Genomic DNA, 9,765 nt, shown 5'->3' on the forward strand with positions numbered 1-9,765 from the left:
ACCTCAATTTGAAAATTAAAAGAAAAGCTAGCATAGCATCCACGCAAGAGGCCAGACTAATCATTCTACTTTAAATCCATTAACTTTAGTTTCCACTACTCAATGCCCCCAATTTACTGTCTTGCTTCTCTTATTTTTTCATTGTTATGAAACTTTTGACTTCATATACTTTTTTCCAATAGAAAAGTAATTGTATGAATAGTAAGAGCCTATTTTAATGAAAATTCAGAAATTTAAGGAAAATAACTACCTATACATTATTGCAGTTTTGCAGATTTATTCCAGACATTTTTCAATGCATATCTAAGGATATTTACTATTTTTTGTTCATTTTAGAGTATTTTATTGGTTACTACTGTCCTTACATAAAATTAATATAGTTTACTTAACCACACTTCCATGCTTAATTATTTAGATTGTTCCTATTTTACTGACGTAATATTCAATATGATAATCATTTTTAAAAAAACTTTTTATCAGACTTTCTGTTTGTTTCCTTAGGTTGCAATATAAAAGTGGAATTAATTAAATAAAAAAACGAAAATTGCTAAATTGACAAAGAAAATTGTACTAGCCTACACTGTCACTAACAATGCAACAAGACTGTCCTACTCACAGCATTCTCCTTATTTTGACCTTTTTTTTTTTCAGCCTTTGCTAATTGGGCCAGGAAAAAATGTCTGCCTGTGTGTGCGCACGCCCACCTGCACATGTGTTTAATAATTTCCTTTTTTTTACAACTCTGAACTTAAACAATTTAATAACAATTTACATGTTATTCAATATTCATATTTATAAAGTATTTATATATGTGTTTTTTCAATGTTCATGCTCATATTTATTCATAATCATATTTATATTTTTGGCAGTTTAATTATTGTGGTTCAGTATTCTTTTTTCTAGCAAACATTTTATGTTTCAAGATACCAATGACTTTTTTCTCTACATGTTACAAATGTTTTTCAGCAGTTTTTTCCTGTGTCTTTTTTTTTTTTTAAGAGATTGTTTTGACTTACAGAAGTTTTAAAACTTAGCAGTTTAAACTAATTATCTCTGGTTTTTATGTTTTTATTTTCAACAACTAAATCTTTCGTGGATTTGAAATCAATTTGTTTTACCCCAAATATTTAACCAGTTTTTCCCAGAACATTTATTGTATATTTCCTTCCATTCCAATTTATGAGTTTTTCCATTGTAGATCACTTTGCTCAATTCTTATAAACACTTTAACCTAATTACAAACTTAATTATTGAATCAAAAGCCAAGGACAATTAAAGGTTGTTTGTTGGGCATTTTGGTTACCACATACAGAGCATAAATATTTTGAAAAATATGACAAGAACGTCCAAATTTTGTGCTTTTTTGGGCTTTAGGAAATTGGTCTATGTATGTTATATCTTATGAAGCTTATTAATAATTGGTCATACATTTAGCTGACATTCAGATGACATCCTGTCATCTATTCTCCACAATCATTCTCCTGATTCTCATCAACTAATATGGACACTACATTTGATGCGTGTCCTTTCTTTTGACACCGCCTTTTTCTGAAAACATTTCCTTCCTTCACTTACCTTACATATTTCTGCATTTTTATCCTGTGACTATAATTCTCTCTTTGCATATATTATAGTCTCAGGTGAGCTCTGCTATGGGACTGAGCACAAGCTATTGTAATTAAATATATTATAATGTTAGTTTCTGGGGGGCAGGGACCAGGCCTAGTTTTTTAAATGAATTTCCTGAGGAGTTAGTACCTACAGCACAATTTACAAGAACTTAATCAATGTTGGGTGGCTGATAAATCACTGGTTCATGCTACAAAATTCTGCAAATAAGTAGTTTATAATAATCACTAAAGAGTCTCTTGCTTGTGAATACATGATGTGCAAGAGACTTTAAAGGTGTGAGTTAATCAGTGCACACAGGCGTTGGGTATCATTTCTTGACTGAGAAGACTATCTACTCTACAAAATGTTTCATTATAATGAAGATTTCCAAGTTCTCATTTCAACCAACCGTATAGAACCTTTCAATCCTGTACCCTCTTGGATGGCTATACCTGAGTTTATCCCCCGATTTGTGTTGATCAGAAGAAAATGGAGACTAAATCCCCATGAAAATGAAACTTAGAACCTTTGTAACAATTGTTACGACTTACCTCCTAAAGCCACTCCCTCCAGAGCGATACAAGCAGCCCATTTTGACACAGTGACAGGAGCTGGGGGAAGTAGAAGAGTGATTGCATTTGTTAACATTTGTTAACATTATGAGATATTTGCAGACATTCACCAAATATATATATATATATATATATATATATATATATATAATGACAAAACAGACACTTACCTATATATCTACTGCCTGTCATAACACATAGACATCACTAATATAATTGAAACCCCGTATACACTTCCCAGGTAATATCCTCTGTCTCCAGAAAGAGCCAACACCCTAAATTACATGGCTATCACGCCCTTGTTTTTCTTTGTAGTTAGATTCTATGTCTCCATAGCTTTAGAAACATGAGTGGTAAAGGTATTAAACTCTATGCTCCTGGACTTGCATTTTTTTATTTATGTATGTATGTATGTATGTATTTATTTATTTATATCTTGAAATTTCTACTTCAAACAATGCTGCTATGAATATCTCATCCATGTATCCTGGCATTTCTCTAGTATATATACAGTTGACCCTCGAACAACACAGGAGTTAGGGATGTCAATCTCCCCCATGCAGTCAAAAATTTGAGTATACCTTTTGACTCCCCAAAAACTTAACTACTAATAGCCCACAGTTGGCCAGAAGCAGACCAATAACAGTCAATTAACACATATTTTGTATGTTACATGTCTTACATACTGTATTTTTACAATGAAGTAAGCTTAAGAAAATGTTATTAAGCAAATCATAAGGAAGAGAAAATAGATTTACAATATTTATTGGAAAAAAATCCGCATATAAATGACCCATGCAATTCTAATCTGTGTTGTTCAAGGGTCAACCAGATAGATAGATAGATAGATAGATAGATAGATAGATAGATAGATAGATGATAGATGATAGATAGATAGATAGATAGATAGATAGATAGATAGATAGATAGAGACAGACAGACAGACAGACAGACAGACAGACAGACAGACAGAATGGAGTTGCTGTATTATAGGGCATGCACATTTCAAATTTACTGGAAAATGCCAAATAATTTTCCTGAGCATTTGTACTAGTCTGCATTCCTCCAAACCATGTATGAGAGTGAGCATTTTTCCAGATTCTTTTCAATGCTTGAGATTTTCAGGCTTTTAAAAAATATTTTCCAATCTAGTGGCTATAAACTATCTCAGTGTGACTTTAATCTGGACTTCTCTGGTAATTAATGAAACTGAACACGTTAGGATGGGATACTTATCGGCCATTTATATTTCTTTAGAACACGAGACAGGAGATGCACAATGGGCAGGAGACCTAGTAGAGGTGGTACTGTTCACTAAGGAGAGGAAAGCAGTGGAAGAATAAATATAGTGAAGAATATAACTCTAAAATATTACCTCCTTCCCAGACCTTTCTCTGAAGTCTGCACATCTGATCCCCACTAGATGCCTTTTCCTGTATATCCCAGACACTTCAACATGCACTGGGTGGATCTGCACTGCACTGGGTCTCATGAACTTAATAACCATGATACGCATGGTCATGTGCTTTTCTCCAAGAACACTTACCGTGGGGGAGGAGAGAAGACATATTATTTGACCAAACCTGAACTGTGGCTTTCTATTAGAACAATGCAAGAGAAGGCAGGGATTCAGTTATGCTTAAAGTGAGGGTGCTGGTCTAAAATAGATAGACAGGGAAGTGATGGTACCTGGAGGAAGATGAGTCATAGGGGAAAACCTGGGCATTAGTGGTCCCAAGCAAGTCCAAGCACAGATATAATGGAAATCAGAAAATGGCACATACAGAAAAGGAGGGGTTTGTGGTCAGAATATGAAATTGAAGTTGAAACTTTTAGTGGGGAGTTGTCCTTGCAGATGACAGGGTTTAGGGCATGGCTATGGGTTAGTGGAGGCTGAATGACCACTAACTACATAAAGCTATGGTCACTGACTGGTATTAAAGCAGTTAAAGAATTAGAACCTGCCAGAACTGAGCACAGGAAAGGACTGAACGGGTTTTTCTTTCTTTCTTTCTTTCTTTCTTTCTTTCTTTCTTTCTTTCTTTCTTTCTTTCTTTCTTTCTTTCTTTCTTCTTTTTTAAGTTATTTATTTATTTATTTATTTATTTATTTATTTATTTATTTATTTATATTTTTAAGGAGGGCACAGCTCACAGTGGCCCATGTGGGGATTGAACCGGCAACCTTGGTGTTATAAGCACCACGCTCTAACCAACTGAGCTAACCAGCCACCCCTGAACAGGTTTCAAATGAGAGTGACCAACAGCTGACAAATGACTGCCACAGGGGAAGGTAGGCGGTAGAATAGCCAAATGGCAAGAGCCTCAGATAATATGTTTTAAGTAGTGGTTTGCCAGCAATGATGGAAAATTAGCATGTTCACCTTCTCCTCACCCACCAAGGCCACACTTAACTTCCCCAAACCTGCTACAAACCGAATAATGAAGACAAAGGGAAGCATCAATCCTACGGAAAAAGGCAGCATTCATTAAGGCAAAAAGACGGTAGGATCACTCTTGAAAGAGACTGAAAAGTTAGGAGAGTGTGTTTACTTTGTGATGGGGATTCCATAGGACATAAGACAGTTTAGGAGGAAGGGAAAGAAATGAAGAGTGAGCTAGGAGAGAGAAAGTAGAGAGCAAGATGGGGGTAAAAGTCAGGTCAAGGATTGGTGACGAGAAGGGTTTACTTCCACTTGAGTCACAGGCCAGATAAAATTTGGAGATCTTTTTGTTCCAAGGAGCACTTTAGTTAAAGCGGTTTAGGTACAACACAAGCCAACGCCTGATGTGTCAGGGTTCCAAATTGTGAGGCATTGACAGAATAAGCCAAGTCTCATTCAACACTTTCAGCAAACATTTCTTAACCATGTACTGTGAGCTTGGCACGAGACTAAGCCCTGGGGATTAAACATTTGTACAGCTGGGCTTTAGAACCGTAGGAGCAACAGCTTGTAGTCCCAACATGCTCAGTGAACACAATTGCTGGCCTCCCTACATTTCATTTTATTCCCAATCTTTAGAAGTTATTCAATTTGCCCAGGGGTGTAATATCTGAAAAACAAATTATAAGTATCTCATTTAAAAAAAAACAAAAGAAAAACCCTCAGACGGTCTCAGCCTGCCTGTTTTGCAGATTGTCTCTGCCCTGTTGGAAATCTAGTTCTCATAAACAGACTGTAGACAAAGGTCCAGGAAAAGAAAAGTTATGGAGCATCCACTGATAAAACATTGAGTGAACTGCTTTTCTCATATCACATTATTTCAGCTGTTAGAGAATAAGACTACTTCAACCTCCACTACAGGATTTTTCTGAAGTGATTTATGTGGGAATTGCAAGTACAAATCCATTCTGCTACTTCTGCAGAGGAAAACCTAGAAAAAGCAGTGGTCTTTTAGCGTATATATTGCATGTGGCACTATTTGTAATAAACTGGTAATAAACCCATTGTTTAACAAGTTTTTTTATTTAGGCTACAAAAACTATGTTCAATTTGAGGCTGGGGTCTAAAAACTTAGCTAAATCCTAAAGAACCGTCTAGAAATTGTTCTCTGAAATCATGTAGTCTATCTTCTATATGGCTGTGTTTGCGCTGTTAACATTGTAGGAAAGTGACATTGAATCTGTATCTGCAGAAATTGCTGTCTCAAATGGTTGAAATGGAAAAACAACTGAATCAACTATCTAAATGATTACCACTTAGTTATACAATGAGAGGTCTGTACATAAAGATGGCTTTTCCTATAAAATTGTTCCTATTTTAATCTTGGCATATGTGAAATAAAAACTGTTGCAAAACATATTAATTTGCCAATAGAAAACTGGATAATTCATGACAGGTAGAAAGCTCAAGTATGAGTTAAATGGAAGAGTTCAAAATAACAATTTCTGCTACTCACTGGATTTGAAGTTGTTCAACATCTGTAGAATGTGTCTTGTGTTTTTCTTCTATTCCATGGCAACCAATTTCACAATCCCAGCTCTAGAAATATTTGCCCTTTATAGTTGAAGATTTCTGGAAATACTGGACTTAATTAACACTAAGTTTAACTATGATACATCTACCTCAGGGGGGATTCAGTTCAATAATTATGATTTCATATTAAAGTCTTCACCTGTGAGGATAGGACATTTGAAACATATACATTCTGTAAAACAATATTGTAACCATGTCACCATTTGGCTGAAAATATATATATAACTGGTTTTTATGAGCCTTCCCAGCAAGACTCTGAAATCCAGTACAAAATTTCTTTCAACATACCAGTATATTAATATCAACATATTAAAATATCCAAAAAGAAATAGATAGACCATTTGTTTTAACAGAAGTCCCAACCCCTTTGTATAAATTATTAGGAAACTCTGTTGGCAACCTCCCAAACCACTTTAAGTTCCAGACTTTAACTCCAAAACATTGCTTGGGTGAAGGTGTCAATTATCTCCTACTGAAAAAAAAAAAGAAAGCAAACTTTTATCTTTTCTGTCATCTCCTACTTAAAACCTATTGTCTTGATTTATGTAATTACTCAAGTGTTTTCTTAACTGAAACACGAAACTTAAGGGACCACAGAACTGATCTAGGCCCATTTCCTCATTTAACAGACTTTTGGCGTTGTGGCAAAGTAGAGGTTGCCTGACAAACAAGTTCACCATTCACGATTTCTCTCCTTTCAGTTTTATTTTAAATGTTCACTAAGGCAGAAATTACAGTTTCTGTGAGAAGTCATAGATAAGTTAACAAGCTGGAAAAAACACACGATCAGAGTGAACTGAGAAGCCAGCTTAGTAAAATGAGGAGAAAGATGGAGCAAGAAGCTCCTCTTCCTAATTGGAAGTAGGCTGGCTTGGAAAGTTCTACCATGTATACTGTATAAATAAACTCTGCAAGGCAAGTTACATTACTGTTTACCTCTTTGTCTGGAAAATCTGAGTTGTTCTTTGAATTGGATATCCTCCTCAAGACCTGCGTTCTCCACTACACTTTGCCTGGTGAGCTGATAAAGAACCTGTAATCAGGACATCATTCCCTGATGACTTCACCTTCCAGTTCATGTTTATAATAGTTGGACTATGAAGAGCTCTGTTTTAACTTGACAACTTGGCATAATACGTTTAGCTTGCTTAACACTTTGTTCTAACACACCTTTCACCAGAGGTGACTTAGTTGACAAAACTTGGTTCATTACTAAAGAATAATCATTCATTCATTCATTCATTCATTCAACCAACACCTATTGACATCAATTTTATGCCAAGTAGAGACCTAAGTTAAGTGCTGTGGGTTCAGAGATAAAGACAGTGAGTTTAGCCAGATAGGGAGACTGATACTCAAGCAGGTGATTATAGTATAACATGGCTTACACTTAGTAAAGGTATTTACTTACCTCTTCGAGCACTCAAAGGATGGTGCCAAACCACAAAACCCAGTTGGTGATATTAGGAAAGTCATGCTGTAGGGTTCAGCAACTAAGCTGAGTATTAAGGGATGGGTAAGAAGTAAGCCAGGCAAAGAAAGAAGAGTGAGAGTTCCAGGAAAAGCCAGCAGCCTAGAAAGAGACTAGAACCAAGGGAAATTAATTGGGGACAGGCTAGGAAGGAAAGAAGGAGGCAGATCTCCCATAGGAAACTAGATTTTATTCGGAAAGCTATTTGAAATCACAGGATTCACTTAAGTATGAGAGCGACGAAATAGAATTTGTATATTTGAAAACTTCTTCTACTTCAGGTAGGGAGAATGAGTTGAAGGGCAAGAAGAGAGAGGGAGCCCAGGCTGGAAGTCGAGAGAAAAGACTGATTTTAATGCACAGCTGAGTGCATTTTATTCCCAGTGCCATTAAGAGGGGCAAAAAGGGTATTTGTTATTTTATTTTGAATTATTTATGTTGAAGACTTTTGATTACTGAATTATCATTCAGCTTCTTCATAGTATTTCTTAATATGCTTTGTACTGTAATTAAAAAGACCTCAGTGATTTTCTGAGAGTGTAATTATCTTTAAGTTTCTTTTTTTAAGTTTTATAATTAGTTTCTCCTCAGGGAAAAGAATGTACCTCAGCCTACTCCAAAGATTATGGGTTGTCCCTCAAATTCCAAAGAATCACAACTCCAGAAAGACAACTCTTTGGAGAATGTCTTATGAATCTTGAAGAAAATGAGGGTAGCAAAGAGGAAATTTTTCTAAAAGGCATAGATAGGGCTTTAAGTGATGGAAGCTCGGAGGTAAGCCCCAATGCTGCTATTATTGCAGGAATAGGTAAATTATTTAAAAATCTAGTTTCCCCAAAAGGAAAATCAGAGTCGCAAGGGACTTCCCTGGTCCTCTTAAAGTCACTTAATCCTAACACAATGGTGAACTGATGAAAATATATCCCCCCAAAGTCTTAAGAGTTGTCATAGTTTTTACTGGGGTGAAATCTGAGCCTGTTGAAAAGAATCTCTTGGCTGTCTTGAGCTGTCTGTATCAAAGCATCTGAATTTCAGCCAGCCTTGGCCATGGCCCAGTAAGTGATTGTTCTTATTTTTACTTGAAACCATTTTCAACATCAACTTTCTGAAAGTCAGCTTTCAATATTAGCTTTGAGACAGAAAGTAGTTCCTGAGCAACCTTTTGTCCTGATATAGATGAAGTCGCTATGACTCAAGTAATGACAACCATAAATAAATTGTATTATATTATTAGCTTCACTGAAAGAGGCCCCACCTTTTCCCTAAAGAGGGAACAGAAGTGCTGATTGAAACAGAATCCTACATTGTCAAGTTTTGAGAGCATTATCCTGCTTCTTCTCAGTCAAATGGCTGAGAAATCATCTTAAATCAGTAAATTTAAGCCATCTTAATTAAGACTTAAGTGGGATTAAGTCTTCTAAATGATGAGGGGGCTTATAACTGAATAAAAATGACGTGGCCCCTGCTTGCGTAAGACGGAGGCCCTGTCATGCATCCCCCGCTGCACCCTCCTCTTTAGATAGCTTTAAGAATGATAAAATGATAAACCAAGGTGATCATTTCCAAATAGTTAAGTAGAGAGAAAATTTCCAAATCATGTTTGTTAAACATATTAATGCTGAGAAGAAAAACAAATGGAAGTGCTGCACACAGAATATTCTGTAGTTGTGGATATTTTTCTGAATAAGGGAGGTACTGTGGTAGATGGCGGATTATAAATTTACCATATGGTAAAAATAACATTATGGGAAACATAAATATGAATCAAATGTATAAAAATCCTATGTAATCTTTGCCGGGAATATAGTAGTTGATTAAAAATTAATGTGGTCCCCCTACCTGCCATCACCATAGTTCCTCTTGCAATGATCAACAGTACCTCCACTCAGTTCTATGAGAACTTAGAAATTCCAAATTTATGGAAACTGTGAGCATCCATAAAATAATCAAGTACATATTAAAAGGTGGAAAATAAGTCTTAAAAGAATTAAAATAATTCAATCTAAAAAAAAATGTGCTAAAGTATTTTATTAATACTAACATTAAGAGTTAAATATTTGAATCATGCCTTAAAAATTATCCTTCAAAGACAAATATTTGAAATTTGAAATAATACTTATTTGGGTCTACTATAT

At 35.4% G+C, this 9,765-nt stretch overlaps 1 non-coding gene across 1 annotated transcript; it reads right to left on the bottom strand.

Annotated features, from left to right (window-relative positions):
• Positions 1 to 4,339: 4,339 nt before the first annotated feature.
• TRNAI-UAU (transfer RNA isoleucine (anticodon UAU)) lies at positions 4,340 to 4,413 on the bottom strand. Its single transcript has one exon. It is a non-coding gene; the product is annotated as a tRNA-Ile (tRNA).
• Positions 4,414 to 9,765: the final 5,352 nt, after the last annotated feature.

The sequence above is a fragment of the Rhinolophus sinicus genome, linkage group LG09, assembly GCF_036562045.2.
Source record: "Rhinolophus sinicus isolate RSC01 linkage group LG09, ASM3656204v1, whole genome shotgun sequence".
Taxonomy (NCBI): Eukaryota; Metazoa; Chordata; class Mammalia; order Chiroptera; family Rhinolophidae; genus Rhinolophus; species Rhinolophus sinicus.